Below are 18,269 nucleotides of genomic sequence, written 5' to 3' on the forward strand. Positions count from 1 at the left end.
AATGATGAAAGCCTAAATCACCACCATATTTCTAATCTCCTGTTGCTGGAGTGAGATAATGAATAGAATAAGCTGCAAATACCCTCCCACTGGGTATAACCCACCCCCAGATAGATTGGCTTCTAAATATTTCTGGATTGCAGCTGTTCTTGTGAACAATTTTTGGGTGCTGACTTGACTAACTTCCTTGTTGTTGATTGTCTAATCTCATGTTTTCACACGCTTACTCAGTGTCATCTCACCCTACCCCAACCCCCATCCCCAAACTAAAACATGCCTGACCCTGGAATTTGTGAAATCAGCTGCTCTGCGGTAAATGTTCAGTCTCCAAACAGTAAACACAGCACCCTATTTTACCCTCTGTATTCACTGACCTGCTATTCTGAGAGTCTTTTGGATAACAGCCTGCTGCTATTTTGTGTTGAAAACTGAATTCGTAATATTCGCCACAGTGATAGCTTCAGTTATCATAAAGGCTCTGATAAAATTGTGGATACAAATGCTTAAATGGGTGAAAATATTGCAAAGTGACAGAAATCTAATGAGTAAAACCTCTGAACAAGACTGAGAATGCTTGCATTTATTTGTTGTCTATCTTTAAGCATTTTTCTTAGCTTCCTTGGACCTGATTTTTAATCTGTGAAATGGGTCAGTACTTTTCCCAGAGGAACTTTGAGTTTAAGGTTATCCCTATAGACAGGTTAAAAAAAAAAAAAAACCCTTACATGGTTACTACCTATTGGTTGTTATTGCCCCCTCAAAATTTGTATTGCCCTTTCCCATGATTCTGCCCTTTCTTTCCTTTAGTAGAAGTCATTCCTTCCTTCCTTTGGTTTCCCGTGTCATTCCGTTTTTGTCTGTCTCTCCATAGACAAAGTGGAATGAAAGGCTGAAAAATGATCTGGATAAATCTATGCATTGGAATCATTTAATTGGGATCATTTGGGCCAAACAAATCCTTGTGGTTTTTTTTTTTTTTTTAAATCAGGTTTGGGACCAGAATCATCCTGTTAATTGTCAAACTTTTCAGTTTGCTTCGGTCATATAAACAATGGAAAAAGATAGGAGGATTCACTCCTCCTCCCATTCTCCTGCTCCACCTTAACAGAAATGACTATTTGCTATTAAAAAGAAATTGGGAGTTTCACTTACCAAATTTCTTTTTTGGCCTACTGCCCGAATTCCTTTAGCTCTGGCTTGGTTTCTCTCAGCTCCTGGACAGGGAGGCATGTCGATTTGTGTGCTAAGCCTGTGTCAGAAGGCAGGAGGGTTGTGCAGTAAGACTAAATCCCCTTATGAGCTATCCAGAGGGGATGCCCAATGGCATTAGTTACTTGGAATGATCAGATTAAAATTAAAAACTTAAGTAGCATATACCATGGCAACTCTGGCTTTTCAGCCAAAATTTGTCCATGGACTCTCAAAGACTGTAAGTGCTTCTTATGCCCTAATGGACATTTACATTGACTATTATAAGAAACATTTATCAAGGGTCTCACTCTGTCAATGGCTTGGATCCTAATAGAAACTAATGTAATATATATCACCCATTCCATCCCAGTGAACAAAGCAGAGTCGTAGGCCTAAGTAGCTAGAGAAATGACAAAAAAAAAATATTGCTCATTTACCACTTTGATCATGTTTCTCCTCTGCTCAAAAAAATGTTAACAATTCCACCTTCCCTGTAGAACATAAACCTGATCCTAACATTCAAAGCCCTCCACAATCTGACTCTGATTACCTTTAGTCACACAATCAACCAGCTTTTACTGAGTCTCTACTATGTGCCAGGTACAGTGTTAAGTTCTGGAGCTACAAAGAAAGGCCAAAAAACAGTCAAGGAGCTCACAACGCTATAGAGATATAGCATGCAAACAGCTACATACAAACAAGAAGCAGACAGGATAAATTGGAGATTCGCTGAGAGGGAATAAGCTAATTATTATTTATGATAAAATTATTTATTATTATTTATGATAGTATAATATTATAGTCATATAGCATTCTATTATTATTTGTAAAATTAAGGGAAAGTGAGAAAGGTTTCCTTTTTAAAAAATATTTTATTTCCCCAAATTACACATAAATTTTTTGGCATTTATTTTCTTTAAAATTTTGAGTTCCAAATTCTCTCCTTCCTTTCTACCCTCCCTCCTTCCTTCCACCCCCCACCCCCTGCGTGAAAGTAAGCAATCTGATATAGATTTTACATGGGCAATCATGTAAAACATTTTTCCGTATTAAGTCATTTTGTGGAAGAGATCTGAGGAAAGTTTTTTATAGAAAGTGGGACTATCTGAGACTTGAAGGAAGCTGGGGAAGGCAGGATGGAGAGATAAGGAGAGATAGACTCCTAGGCATGGGTTACACCCATTGTAAACATTTGGAGCTGGGAAATAGTCTTGTGTTACTATGAGAAAACAATCTAATCTCATACTATTCCTGTCCGTAGTATGATGGGTTCATAGATTTAGCGTTGGAAGAGACCTTGGAGGACATCTAGTGAAATCTCTTCCATTTCATCAAACATTGAGGCTCAGAAAGATTAAGGGTCTGATTCAGGGTCTCATGACTAATGAGTAGGTGTCAGAGAAGGGATTTTAACCCAAGTCTCTATAGTTAGCACTCTCTCTACAGTGCCAGGCTGCCTTTCATGGAATCCATGTTCTGGCAAAGCATGCTTAGCCTCCTTACTCCTCAGCTCTCAGGGAACGGAGTGTGTGGTCTGGTCAGGAAGACGTGAGTTCAAATGTAGCCTCAGATATTTTCTAGCAAGCTGGCTATCTTCAGGCCTGGAGCTCTAATAAACACAATCTGACTTCTTCTCTTAACAACAGTTTGTTTATTAAAGATGATAATTAGGATTTTGGGGACGGATGGTGGGCTAGGATTTTCCCCATAGATTTTAAAATCTACCTGTTCCAGATCCCTCTGACCCCCAAGGCTTTCTTCAGTCTCCAGCAGAGCTGGAGCTACTCTATCTTCCTCTCTGTCTCTTTCCCAATAGTCCTATCTAACTGCCTAGTCTGTACCCACCAACAAAAAGTCTTTGATGAAGTTCAAATCTAGTAGTTGGATAAGGAAACTAGTGGCCAGGCTGGTCAAGTCACCAAAAGTTCAGGTTGATGTTAGCAGAGGTACATGAGCAGACTGAAGTAGTCAAGATGATAAGTGCAGTCTTCACAGGAGTTCAAAGATGTCTCTAAGGATGAAGGGATTGCTGGCTGGAGCTCACAGGGATGCAGGATCCAAATAATAGGAGATTAGAGATCTGGATTAGAGAGAGATCTAAATCCAACTGCTATGACAGTCTCAGTTCTCTCTCTCTCTCTCTCTCTCTCTCTCTCTCTCTCTCCTCTCCCTCTTTTCTTCTCTCTCCCTCTCCCTCTCCTCTCTCCCTCTCCCTCTCCTCTCTCCTCTCTCCCTCTCTCCTTTCTCCTTCTCCTTTCTCTCCTCTCTCCCTGTCTCCCTGTCTCCCCTTCCCTCCTTCTGGTTGTCTGTTAACTGTCCCAGAACACTCCCACAGAATTCTAAATTCTCCTCCTGCATTCTGCCCCTTGCCCTCCAAGCCAAATCTGCCTTTTCTGACTCTGCCACACATCACTGTTTCCTGCATTTCAATATTCCTGTCTTTCATATGAAACTAATTCATCCTTGATAACTGTTTAAGTAATATATGTAACTAGAAAGCTAGAAAGTCTAGTCCAAGTTGTTAATTAACTCTGATAGAAAAGGATGAGCTAGCTTAAGGGTTTCTTATGTTAAGTACACATCTTCCCTATCTCCTGTCTCTGAATAAAGATAACAGAAGCAATCCTAGAGTCAGCTGTAAAAGCAGGCCCAGTATGCACTTTTCTAGGACTCTACGTCAATGGAAGGGTCCTCAGATTTTAGCAGTCAGAGACAACTTTATGTATCTAAATTACTCCTTGTGAGTTATTGTCTGTTATAATATCAATAAGTCTTTTTCCTAAAATATTGTCTGAAGATTGTAGTGACACAATAAAGTGCTTGGACCTTGTATTAGAATTTATCAACTGAATATGTGGGTTTTGTTAATCAGTGATTTGTACCAACTGTCAAAATCCTGTAAAAAGAACTGTGAATATACACAATGTGTCTTTCATCATAGACTGGGATTGGTGATGACCCACTGACTCTATTTACCCATGAATGAAATCAGTTTTCAGCTCAGAATTATAGCCCAGAGGTTTCTTTATTTCTTACACTTGGGCAAGTCTCTTAATCTCTATTTGCCTTGATTTCCCCAACTATAAAATGGGGGTGATAATAATAGCAGCTGCCCCACAGGGTTGGCTTGGGGATCAAATGAGATAATAAATATAATACACTTAGTACAGGTGTCTGGCAAATAGTAGATAACTATATACTTACTCCTTTCTCTTTTCCCCTCTCATTCTCTTCCTGCCCTCATTCATCTTTTCCTTATCCTTTTTCTTTTCCTTCATGGCTCAATTCAGTTGCTTCCCCCTCCAGGAAACATTCTCCAAAACCCCAACTGAAAATGATTATTTTCCTCAAATTTCTTTAACCCTTTGCTCAGATGTCTCTTTTGCACTTAATAGACTTGGGTCTTTTCCATTGTTTGATCTCCTTGAAAGCAGATTGTGTCCTCAGGACCAATACAATGCTTTTTTATTGATTTTGCATATGTGTGTGTGTCTATAGATACACATATATATGTAGTATATATGATATATATATATAGAAGTAGATAAAGACACAGACAGATGGAGAGAGAGAGGGAGAGAGACAGACAGACAGACAGACATGATGGTAGAGGTTAGGGCAGAAAGAAGAAAGGACGGCATTCTCAGGTAATATATTTATTTTTTTAAAAATCACTCCAGATGCCTAATGTCAATACAGTTGATGTGACACAAAGCTATAGCCTTAACTAATGTCTACAAATTTTCCTAAGCCCTTGATGGCATTATATTTCCACATTCCCTTTGGCTTTGGAAAAAGTGGATTTTAATGATAAAGTATCTGAAACATTCTTAGTTAAAGGTACCTAAGGGTAGGGGCAGTTAGGTGGCTTAGTGAACAAAGAACCAGGCTTGGAGTTAGGAGGACCTGTGTTCAAATCTGAGGTCAATCACTTGCTATCTTTGTGACCCTAGGCAAGTCACTTAAACCCAGTTTGTCTAGCTCTTACTGTTCTTCTGCCTTGGAAATGATAATTAATATTGATTCTAAGACTGAAAGGTTTAAAAAAGGTACTTAAGGATACTTGTGGTGGTCACTTTTCAGGAAGCACCCGAGACTTGGACAAGAAACCAGGAAGTTCAAGTTTTTTATGTTTGATCTTAAATTTTCCAATGCCTGGAAATAGTTGGTATGTACAAAAGATCATCTGGAGTCATATTAGATGACAGCTGATCTGTGGACTCTTTAGGCCATCTCCCCAATAAATCTAGAAAGAACTGGTAAGAATAAGATAATAATAAATGGTAGGGGTGGGTGAAACTGGATTCAATTCAAAATCCCCCTTTAGTCAACCTGTTAACTATATAATTTGCTTCTATGCATATGGACCATGGTACTTTCTTCTGTTTAGCTGGCACCAATCCCATGAATGTTTGTGTTTCTTTGTATACATGGATCCTTATGCAGCTATAGAGAAATGGAGACAATCGGCTTACTAAATGCTTTGATGCTTTCTGTAGGATGGGAAATGCCACAGAGTGTAAAATAATCCTGGAAATGTTGGCCAATGGCAGAGAAATCTTTTGTTCCCAGGTAGCTGGAATTATAATTAGAATAGTCCTTAAAAGGAAGATCTGTGACTTTCTGTAAGCACCAGAAACAGTCCCCCCCCCCCACTCCAAATGAGGTCATCTTTTTTCCAGGAACATCTTGTTGCCTGTTTTTTTTTGGGGGGGGGAGACTTCTATACTAGCTGTGTGACTTTGGTCAAGTCTCTTAACCCTGTTTGCCTCAGTTTCCTCATCTGTAAAATGAGCCAGAGAAGGAAATGGCAAATTACTCCAGTGTCTTTACCAAGAAAACCCCAAATGGGGTCACAAAGAGTCAGATGTGACTGAAATAACTAGACAACAACAAAAATGTTTCTTTTGTATCTCATACAGTCTCAGGTTTGGAGGGTACCTCAAGAGAATCTAGTTAAACCTACACCTGAAAAAGAATTCCTTCTTGCTTAAATTTATGCCTGTAACTTTTCCAACCCACTGTTCTTAATTAGTTCTTTACTCTGGAACCAAACACGAGTCTGATCCTCCTTCGCCATGGCAGCCTTTCAAATATGTGAAGGTAGTTATTATGTCCCTCTGGTCTTCTCTTCTGCAGGCTGAGCATCCCCAGTTCTGCCTTTCCTAGGGCTTAGCATAGTTCTCTGAATAGGAGAGATGCTTAATAAATGCTTTATGGTGTCTGTTCTGAGATACCATATGTAATCACTTAACAAAACAGACAAATCTGAGCTTAAAATATTGTTATCATTGTTATTAATAAGATATTTCAAAAGATGAAGATGGCAACTAAACTAGAAAGCCTCATGCATGATTGGGCAGAGGGCATGAGCTCTTCAAACTCATGGAGAAATGACTGCCTTCTGGCTCTAGTCACAGGAGTGATTTAGCCCGTAAGCGCATCCTGTTTAATATGTCCCTTTTACAGTCCTAGAGGCAGAGCTGGAAGGCACTCAGAGGCCATCTGGTTCATTCCCTGCCTGAACAAGAATCCCCACCAAAAAAGAGGAGATTTGAGAAGCATCCTCCCCACTCCATTCATTGCTGCAGTGGAAGGTACATGGGCACATTTCACAGTGGAAGATATATTGCACATATTTTCAGACTTTATTGATTATTGATCAGTTTTGCTAATTTCCTCCCTTCTATTTCTTTAAAAATATTATTTGTTAGGGGCAGCGGGGTGGCTCAGTGGATTGAGAGCCGAGACTGGAACTCCTAGGTTCAAATCTGGCCTCAGACACTTCCTAGCTATGTGACCCAGGGCAAATCATTTAACCCCTATGCTTAGCCCTTACTGCTCTTCTGCTTTTGAACCAATACACAGTATTGATTCTAAGATGGGAGTTAAGGATTTTAAATATTAAAATTAAATAAATATAAATTAAATAAATTTAAATAAATATATATAATTTGTTGTATTGGATGGTCCTCAGGGACAAAGAGGAAAGAGGTATTGGAAAAATTTGGTGATAAAGAAGGAAAATATAATGATAAAAATTAAAAAAGAAAAAGAAAGAAAAAAATTAGAATATAAACTCTTTCAGGGCAGGGACCATTTCCCCTTTTTCATATATCCCCAAGTTTACTAGAGTAGGCACTTGGCAAATATTTGGTGATGAATTAGCACAATGCACAGAATAAAAGCCTAATAAAATGCTTGTTGAATGATTGGTGATTTAAAAGGGGCCTGGCCCAAACTGGACTAGGGCCAGTCCCTTCAAACATGAAAGTACAGCTGATCCAGCCTCTAAGAAGGCAACCTTCAGACAGGGTACATGCTGTCCTTTCAGGCGCTAAGTCATGATGAGGTGGCTCTTTGCCAGGCAACTTTAGAAGGGACCTTGGGCCTTACTGGGCAGTGACCATTCCAGTAATTTGGAAGCTGGGCTTGAAGGGGAGGGGTAATGAATGAAAGGCACAGGCTTAGAGCTCAAGGGTAAGTCATCCATCATAGATCAGAGGGCAAGCTTCCTTTTGCAGTCTTAGCAAATGGAAATCTATGTGGGAGAACCAAGGTAGGGGAAGAGAGGATTTCACTAGGAAGACCTTTCTGGATAACTGCAGAAAGAAAAGCTTTGGATCTGGAGAGAGACATGGTAGTTGGTGGGTGACAAGGTCTTTCCTAATCTCTTCATTAGACAGGGTCTGGAATGCCCTTTCTCTGCAGGTCCTAGGCAGCTGCCTCCCTCAAAAGGATGTAGGCTTTATGCCATAATGCCAAAGATATGTGAGTCCACATCAGGGATTTGCACTGGCTGGGGCCTCCCAGGAACATTGCTAAGATTGGGGTGGTAAATCGCTGGGGCTCAGAAGGACTTAGGGGGAAGTTCTAATGATAGGAAATACCAGGAGTACTACCTGTTCCTGAGATGTTGAGAGGGAAGAAATGGGGAATAAGAGATCTTTTTTTTTTCCCCTTGGAACTATGGTGATGGTTAAGACCACTAGAAATCTGCCCATATTAGCTTGCCTTGCCTAATATACTAATCTTGGATCATAGGGACAAGATGTCCCTTCCAGGTTAAGCTCATCCCCATCTACTGTCATCACCATGCTGCTAAGTCAAGACTTGACTTCTTGCCTCCCCTCTGATTAGAGGATTGGAGAGCAGCAAATTCCTCCCAGTGCCTTCCTTTATAGAGGGTAGAAACTGGACCTTTGAACTCACTCTGCATTTGCTCCTCTGCCTGGTTTCAACTTTATAGAGCCAGATACTCTCTTCCTCCTTCCTCTCATTGCCTGCCTCCTTTTTAGTGTTTTCTTCTCCCATTAGATTGTAAGCTCCTTGAGGACAGGAATTGTTTTTCTTTTTGTTAATTGTATCCCTGGCACTTAGCCAAGGAGTGCCTTGTATTCAGTAGGTACTAATAAATGTTGATTGGTTGGATTGGAATTGAGAGGGAGAAGTACAAGTCTGGAAAGGGAGTCTGATAAACTTGGGGCTACATACACATGAGGCAGCAGGTCCACAAATTAACAACTCCAGGACTAGAGAGGTGTTGATGAAAAATAATAATATAGGTCTCTATTTACAGGCTGTCTTTGAAATAAGCACACTTTAATATCTCATCTCTTACACGGTACCTGTTGGATCAACAGGTGTGGTAATACCAGCCTTAGCTGAAGTCCCCAAAGTTAAAAAGATCTCAGCATAACTTGTCAGAAGACATTTGGATATGGCCAGAGAGCTGGCCAGACAGCCAAGAAGATCTAGCTTGAGATTCTGCCTCCGATACAAAGAAGATGCTGAACTCTGTACCAATGAAATCATAAATGCCATTGCTACAAATTCCTGACTTTAAGGCCAGCTTTCGGAGATGAGAAAATTATAATAGCTCATGTTTATACAGCATTTTTTAAGGTTTGCAAAGATGTTATTATTGATTCTATTTTGCAGGAAACTGAGGTTCAGAGACTTGCCTAGGGTCAAACAGCTGAGGCAGGATTCAAACTTAAGAACTCCCAAGTCCAGCATCTGCTCACTGCCACTTTGTCTCCCCAGGGTGAAGCTTCACTGATCTCCCCAGAGGTAGTCAGGATTAGAATGACTATTCTGTCTCTTAAGGGAGATCTTTAAAATGGTGGGTTGGTAACTGGGAGCTTTGGCAGCTCGGTTAAAATTTGGGTTTGGAGGGTTAGGTTGAAAGAGGTTTCCCAGAGATCCTGTGTCTTTGATCTGGCATAGATTTGGCACGGATCAGGCTTGCAACTCCCCCTCACAGCTTCTGTGAGTCTCAGGGGATGGGATTCTAATTTTGGCACCTCAGCTGCCAGGCCCCTAATCTCTTCTCTCAACCAGCCTCCTCCTCCCTCAGCCCTCTACCACAGTACCCAGCACTCATTCTCAAGGGGCCCAAGATTCCCATAAGGCAGGGGTTTTTCAATTCTTTGTGAGCCTTGGACTGCTTTGGCAGTGAAGCCCATAGACCCCTTCTCAGGATAATATTTTAAATTAATAAAAGTAATAAATTATATATTATTAATAAAATTATATATTATATAATATCAAATATATGGATATATTAACTAGAGTATAGAGTATATTATACATAGTATATAACACATATGTGTTTTATATCGATAGGATTACAAAGGAAATATTCAAAGAGTTATTAAAAGAAAAAAGCAAGTTCGTAAACCCCAGATGAAGACCCTCTGCCCTAAAGGACTCAAATATTTAGGGAAATTGAGGACACTGGGTATAAACAAGGTGGTCAGAGCTGTACAGCTTTTGAGAAGACTTCTGGATTTTACAAAATGTTTTGTCAGTCTACAGACTACCCTCTTGGCTTTTTCACTCTTTTCCTCCTTCCCCCTCTAATCCCTTCTATATCTTCTTCACTTCCTACATCTTTTCTCTCCTCCACATACACCCTTGTACCCATGGATGGCAGCACCAGGTAGATAAATACACCTAGTCAGAAAGAATCCATTGGAATCTATTCAGGACTAGAACAAAGAAGAAACTTGTTTATTCCTCCCTGTTCTACCTTCGACTTAATACGTGCTTCCAAGTTATTTAGCTGTTCTAGCTAGGTTTTCAAGCCACAAAATGAGAATCAGCAAGCCTGGCTCTTTCTATCAAAGATGGCGGAGTGGTGTGGGGATAGCTGACCTTTTGCTTGGATCTCCAGGATTGTGGGAGGCCAAGCATTACTATTTGGCCCATATAGTTTTTTTCTTATACAAGAATGGAGAGACCTAATGAAATCTGTAAAGAAATGCTGGGCATTGTTTTTTGTTTTTAAATCTCAACAGAGAGGATGGCAAATAGGTGTCTTATCCAGAAAGAGGACATGGATGTTCCCCCATGTTATTGTCTGACAAACAGTAGGATTACACAGAATTCCCTTACCATGGGATTAGTTGTGGGAGAAAATTTAGGGATCTTTAAAGACATTTTTTAAAAAAAACCTTCTGTTTTGACATTACCTAGATTTTGTCTGTATTCTCCTTCCTGACCCATTCCAAAGAACCATCTCTTATTACAAAGAATTGAGAGAGAGACAGAGAGATCATACAGATAATTAGGTCATTGGAAAAATCAGACATTGTATGGACTTCAACAGTTTTGCTTGGGGGCAGCTAGGTGGCACAGTGGATAGAGTGCCAGGCCTGGATCATGAAAACTAATCTTCCTGAGTTCAAATCTGGTCTCAGACACTTACTATATGACCCTAGACAAGTCATTTAATTCTGCCTCTGTTTCCTTATCTGTAAAATGAGCTGGAGGAGGAAATGGCAAACTACTCTAGTCTTTGCCAAGAAAACCCCAAATGGGATCATGAAGAGTTGAACACAACTGAACAAAAACAATATTTCAGGAGGTTCGTTTAGGAATCTTGTGCTTCGGCTGGGTGTGCTGGATGTCTTAGGGAAATGTGCAACAGAATTATAATCATCTAGTCCAATTTAGGATCTCTGTTACCTTGTGACATCTTTTAACAGATTAAGGAGGAGGGCATGGAGTAAGAGTGCTTAACCTGGGGTCCATGAACATGGATGGGGAAAAATAATAACATCTTCATACTCACTAGTCTCTAGCTGAAATGAATGTAGGCAAGGAATGGGTCTAAAAGTTTTACCAGCTTTTGAAAGGGGTCCATGGCACAAAAAAAGGTTAAGAACCTCTGATTTAGAGGAAAGAAAACTTGACCTGCAGTTAAGAGAGGCCTGGGTCTGGGCAAGTTGTAATTTGCCAGAGCCTCAGTTTCCTAATCTATAAAATGGTAATAATAATAACATCTATCTTACTTGCTCATCAAGTTGGTGTAGCAACAAATGAGTTAATATATGTAAGGTACTTTACAAGTCTCAAAACTGTGAATGCCATCTATTATTATTCTCCAGAATATAAAGTTGGTCACTCTTTCAATTGCAAATGATGGGTGTGACTGAGATGTCTTAAATGACTTTTACTGTTCTGAATACATGAAAAGCCTCTGCTGTAAGAACACCTTCTATTTCACTGAAAGCCAGAGGGAACTAAAAATTTTAATTAGCCCTATGTCTTCCTAACTGAAAAAAATCTAATGTTCTCTTTTTGTGAGGCAGCGGGATAGCAAGGAGTGCCAGACCTAGAATTCCCAAGTTCAAATCTGATTTCAGATACTTATTAGCTGTGTGACCCTGGGCATGTCACTTAAATTTGTTTGCCTTAGTTTCTTCATCTATAAAATAAGCTGGAGAAGGAAATGGCAAATCATTCTAGTATCTTTGCCAAGAAAACACCAAATGGGATCAAAAAGAATTGGATACCACTGAAATGACTGAACAACAACCTCCTTTTATAACTGTGGAAACAGTCATGAATAGGAGAAGAAATTCTCTTGATATCAAAAACTGGGTTGAACCCTGATCAAACTCTTGTTATTTATAGTTCTGGGCCACAATTCAGATAAAACTCAGAAAGATAGCCAGAAGGAAAATGAGACATATGAGGAAAGATTGATGTAGCTGGGGTTATTTAGTCTGGGGAAGAGAAGGATGTGGGTTGAACCAAACACAATTTTCAGGTACATGGAAGATGATTATATTGTAGATGACCTTGGGCAAGTTAACCATTCCTTGGCCTTAGTTTCCTCTTTAAAGAATAGAAATTAGTACTTATAATTCCTGAGAACAAAACAAAAAACAGAATTTGAATGCAGGTTCTGTAATTACAAGTTCATTTCTGATTCTACTGAACTATATCTGCAAAACATCTTGACAATGTGAATAACATTACATGGTTATTTGTACTCAGCTTATTGCCCTTGTTTGCCTCAGTTTCTTCATTGCAAACTGAGCTAGAGAAGGAAATATCAAACTACTCCAGCATCTTTGCCAAGAAAATGGCAAATGGGGGCAAAATGACCCCACACGGGGTCAAGAAAAGTCAGACACAACTGAAATGACTGAACAACAACACAGTCAATACAGGAAAAAATGAGAAATATTTTCCAATATGGCTGGTTGGTTTTTCTATTTACCAATACTAGCTGTGTGATCCTAGATAAATCACTTACATGCTAGCTCCAGTTTCCTTATCTATAAATAAGGGAGAAAATCTGCTTCATTTCTCAAATATATAGAGAACTGAGTCAAATTTTTAAGAATACAAAGCATTTCTTAATTGATAAATGGTCAAAGAATATAAACAGACAATTCTCAGAGGAAGAAATTAAAACTATCTATAGTCATATGAAAACATACTTCAAATCACTGTTGATTAGAGAAATACAAATTAAAACAATTCTGAAATACCAGCTCACACCTATCAGATTGGTTAATATAACCAAAAAGAAAAACGATGAATGTTGGAAGGGATGTGGGAGATTTGGGACACTAATATATTGTTAGTAGAACTGGAAAATGATCCAACTATTCTTAAGAGCAACATGGAATCATGCCTGACGAGCTACAAAACTATGCAGACCCTTTGACCCAGCAATACCACTACTGGGTCTGTATTCCAAAGAGATCAAAGAGAGGGAGAAAGGACCTACAAAATTATTTTTAGCAGCTCTTTCTGTAGTGGCAAAGAATTGGAAACAGAAAGGATGTCCATCAATTGAAGAATGGCTGAACAAATTGTGTACATGATTATAAGAAGAAATGATGAATGGGATGACTTCAAAAAAACCCTGAAACACTTATATGAACTGATGCAAAGTGAACTGAAGAGAACCAGGAGAACATTGAATATAGAAACAAAAATTACATAGTAATCAACTGTGAAGGACTGAATCATTATCAGCAATGCAAGGTTCCAAGATAACCCCAAGAGACTCATTATGAAAAATGCTACCCACAGCCAAAGAAGGAACTGGCAGAGTCCGATTGCAGATGGAAGCATACTATTTTTCACTTTTTTCTTCATGAGTTTTCTTTATTGCGTGTGCAATATATATTTTCTGTCAGGAGCAATATGGAAATATGTATTGCATGACAGCACTGGTATAACCTATAGCAGACTATTTACTACTTTAGGGAGGAGGGAAGAAATATGAATTGTAAAATGTCAGATAAAAATTGTCACAATTGTTTCTACATGTGATTGGGGAATAAAAGAAGAAAAATGTGTCCACCTTGCAGAATTCCTAAGGGGAAAGTACTTGTAAATCTTGAAGGGCCATATAAATGCAAGCTATTATTATTATTAGTGGGTAGCAAGGTAGCGTAGTGGATAGAGTGCTGGTCCTGAAGTCAGGAAGACCTGAATTCAAATCTAGCCATAGATGCTTCCTAGCTATGTAACCTTGAGCAAGTTATTTAACTTCTGTTTGCTTCAATTTCCTCAACTGTAAAATGTGGATAATAATAGCAAGCATATCCCAGATTTGTTTGTCAAAATGAGATGTTTGTTAAGCACTTATTTCAGTGTGTGGTTATCTAGTAAATACTTATATAAATGTTAGTTATTATTATTATTAAAGTTGCTAAAGTGATATTCCTACAGCATAGGCCTAACCAAGTTACTTGGATGCTCAATAAACTTCAATGGCTCCTTGTTACCTCAAGAACAAATAAAGAGACTCCCCTAATGGACACTTAAAGCCTTTTACAACTTAGTTCCACCCTTCCTTTAAAGGTTTGTTCAGTCAAAGTAGCCTAATTTCTCTCCTTCATACATGGCATCCCATCTCTTCTCCTCATGCCTTTCAAGACTGTCTCCATGTTCACCTCCACATCTGAGAATCCCTAGTTTCCATAAAAACTCAGTCCAAGACCCTTTCGAAAGGATCCAGTGGGGCAGTGAGGTAGCTTAATGGGTAAGAGAGCCAGCCCTGGAGATAGGAAATCCTGGGTTCAAATCTGGTCTCACCCATTCTAGCTATGTGACTCTGGGCAAGCCATTTAACCTCCAATTGCCTAGCCCTTACCACTCTTCTGCCTTGGAACTGATGTTTAATATGAATTCTAAGACAGAAGGTAAGGGTTTTAAAAAAAGGAAGATGAAGGAGCCCTTCTAATCCTGATTCTTGGATCGGAAGAGATCTGGAGATCTGAAAAATTACGGGAGAGCCTGTGGCTACACAAGAAGTCTGAGTCCATTGGAATGGCCCCAGCCTCAATGGTGAAAGGCTCATCTGAACAATACTAGATTGAGCCCAGTCTGGCTTGTTTGTCAAAAGGGAGTCTCCAGTAGAATAAGGGATATTATTGCTGCTGAAGAATGTTCTGGGGGAGGGGAAGAGGGAGAGAGAGAACCATTCAGGTCATCTGTGTTTATATATGTGTGTATGTGTTCTGACTTCCCTCCCCTGGCATTGCCACCCTCAAGGGAGAAAATACTGGGACAACCATCAAGACTGTGCCTTGGTTGATCTAGGGAATGAATAGCTACACATTCTGGTAAAGATTTCAATTTCTAGTTATTGCTGTGAATAATGATAGAAGTCTCTATGAAACAGAGGCATCACAGTCTTATGAACGTCGAGCTTCTCTCAGCAAGACAAGAAAAATGAACAGAAAAACAAAATGGTAGGAAGTTCATTGATTGATTCATTCATTAAACACTCTGTGCTAGGCACTGTTGTTAAGAGAGAAAATGACAAACTCAATAGTGTTGCCCTCGAAGACCTTACAGTCTGCAGAATAAGTAACACTGGCCCAGGGTGGGGAGTGTAAATTAATCTGGAGAGAAAGGGAGTATTAACAATCAGGATAACTGAGAAAGGCTTCCCAGAGATGGCAGAAACTGAGCTGAGCTTTGTAGGCTTGTGAGGTTTCTTCTTATTAAAGCTGCTAAAGTGATATTCCTAAAGCACAGGTCCAACCAAGTCACTCTGATGCTTAATAAGCTTTAATAGCTACTTGTTACTTCAAGAACAAATACAGACTCTCCTTGTTTGCCTCAGTTTCCTCAAATGAACCAAAGAAGGAAATAGCAAACCACTCTAGTAACTTTGTCAAGAAAACCCCAAATGGGGTCATGAAGAGACAGACATAACTGAAACAATTCAATAATGATGTAATCTTCCAAAAGGCAGAGGTGAGGAAGGATATATACCAGGCACGGGGACTCTCCTCTGCTAAGTCAGAAGAAAGAGATGGAATGCTGGGGACTGGAAATAGCAAGCAAGATGTATTAGCTTCAAAGTGAGATGAATGATGAGGAAGCACCTGGAGGTGCAGTGGATAGAGAAAAGCACTGGACCTAGAATGAAGAAGAACCTGAGTTTAAATCCAGCTATATGATTCTAGGTAAATCACTTAACCCTCTGTCTGCCTCAGTTTCCTCATCTGTCAAATGGGGGTAATAATAGCACCACTCTCTAGAGTTGTTTTAAGAGAGAGAAGAATTGTAAAACACATAGCTCATGGCATGTAGTAGGCACTATTGGAATGTTTTTCCCCTTTTTCCTAATGTAAAACAACTCTGGAAAGGTAGTCTATAGCTAAACTATAAAGGGAATTTAGTGTCAAGTGGAGTTGTTTGAATGTTATCCTAAGAGAAATAGGGAACCACTCAAAATTCCTGAGCAAGAGAGTGATGGGATCAGACCTATGCATTGTATAGATTATGTTGGCAGATCTGTGGAGGACAAAAAGGAGAGACACTGGAAATAGAGATCAATAGGATGTATATTTTTCCTTTGACTTCTAGAGTCAGGGTAACCATGAATATAAGATTATTCCAGCCTCTCTTTTCCGACTTCCACTGCCCGAGCTTCTACTTTATTATTATTTCTTCATTTAACTTATCTATTTGTTTATATTTTAAACCCTTACTTTCTGTCTTAGTAACAATTACAAGAAAGAAGGCCAAGGGTTAGGCAAATGGAAATAAGTGACTAGGAGTCACACAGCTAGGAAGTATCTGAGGCTAGATTTGAACCCAGGTCTTCCTGACTCCAGTCCTGGCTCTCTATCCACTTCTAAGGGATAGATGAAATGAATTACTGAACTGTATCAAAATACATAAATGGGAGATTTTGAACCTTAGACTTCATTCCCCAGAAGTCCTTGGTATTTCCCAGAATTCCCTATAATCTCTCCTGAGTCTCCATGTTGGCAAGATCACATTACTGGTATTCAACTGGCAGTTAAATTTAATTTTAACTTTTACAAAAGGGAGTTTCCACACTAGGAATTTCCCCACATTGATGAAATCACAGGTCCTGCCTGAGAATATGAAGTTGGAATGATATCACAGAATAGATAGATATCTTCCCTCTGGTGTCTAGAGGTATGTGAGTTATTTAAGTAGAAGTGGGGGGCAGCTAATACTCCCTTTCTCTCCAGATTAATTAATAAACACTCACCCACCTGTGTCAGTGTTACTAATCCTGTAGACTGTAAGGCCTTCCAAGACAAGGCTATTGAGTTTGACATTTTTTCCTCTTATCAACAGTGCCTAGTACAGAGTGTTTAATGAATGAATAAATGAACTTTCTACCATTTTGTTCCAAGTTTCTTCAATTGGTCTTCATATGAAATATACTCAAGGGTCTTTACCTTGGTCGCCCTCCCCTGGACACTCTAGTTTATCAAAGTCTTCCTTAAAATCTGGTTTCCACAAGTGAACACAATTCTGTTGGAGACGTTTGATGGGGCAGAGTGCAGTGGGATGCTCACCTCCCTATTTCTGGAAACTTTGCCTCTAAATGAAGCTCAAGAAGATATTAGCTTTTTGTGGTTACCACTTCACGCTGAGTCACAGTTAAACTGAGTTTACCAGAAGCTCAACCCCTCCAGTCTTTTTTCAGAACAATCTGAAGATCTCCATCTGGGATTGGTGAAGCACTGGAAGGCTAGATGGTCTCTGAGGTCCCTTCCATGCAGCAGAACGCTGGTAAATGTTTGACAACTGGCTCTCCAGCAGAAAAAACAAATGTGCCCATGACACTTTTAACTTGAATCTGCATCATCGACATTTTCTCCATCACTTTATTAAATTTAGACAATCCACAAAACAATAAACCCAAGTTCTGATGTGTGTGCTATTTGCTGATTTTTGTTCAGTTGTTTCAGTCATTTCCAATGCTTTATGACCCTATTTGAAGCTTTCTTGGCAAATATACTGGAGTGGTTTGTCATTTCCTTCTCCACATCATTTTATAGATGAGGAAACTGAGGCAAACCAATGGTTTGCCCAGAGTCACCAAGCTAGTGTCTGAGGCTAGATTTGAGCTCAGGAAGATGAGTCTTCCTGGCTTCAAGCCTGGCACTGTGCCACCTAGCCACCCTATTTGCTGATTAGTGAGGTATAAATGATCACTCAGAAAGTTCAACAACTGGTTCCCATAAGCCTGTACAAGCTGTCTATAGCACACTTCTGCTCCCAGGTCTAAAGCTATGGTCTCCACCTGTTGGAATCTCTCTGCTTTGAAGGCTCATCTCTGGTGCCACCTTCCCTAACCTAATCCCCCTAGCTAAATGTGTCCATGCCCTCCTCATGTTGTCCTAGGCTTCTTTGCCTAGATTTTTCCTTTGCTCCTGCCACACTCAAACCTGTATTATGCTTCTCTAAAGATGTTGTAATTCCCCCAGTGAAATAGAAACTCCTTGAGGCCAGAGACCGTATGATTTTTATCTTTGTGTCATTAG

The 18,269-nt window shown here is 39.6% G+C and overlaps 1 protein-coding gene and 1 long non-coding RNA gene across 17 annotated transcripts in view; one reads left to right on the top strand and one right to left on the bottom strand.

Moving 5' to 3' along the window:
* LOC100617812 (myomegalin) overlaps positions 1–18,269 on the top strand; it is a 312,633-nt gene that overhangs the window by 120,095 nt on the left and 174,269 nt on the right. The window lies entirely within an intron of this gene.
* The window catches only part of LOC130457518 (uncharacterized), a 46,495-nt gene that overhangs the window by 17,945 nt on the left and 10,281 nt on the right, over positions 1–18,269 (bottom strand). Inside the window, exon 1 of the long non-coding RNA XR_008916785.1 lies at positions 1–18,269. This exon is cut by the window's left edge and continues 12,504 nt beyond it; it is cut by the window's right edge and continues 10,281 nt beyond it. This is a non-coding gene — a long non-coding RNA (uncharacterized LOC130457518).

The sequence above is a fragment of the Monodelphis domestica genome, chromosome 2 (genome assembly GCF_027887165.1).
Source record: "Monodelphis domestica isolate mMonDom1 chromosome 2, mMonDom1.pri, whole genome shotgun sequence".
Lineage (NCBI taxonomy): Eukaryota > Metazoa > Chordata > Mammalia > Didelphimorphia > Didelphidae > Monodelphis > Monodelphis domestica.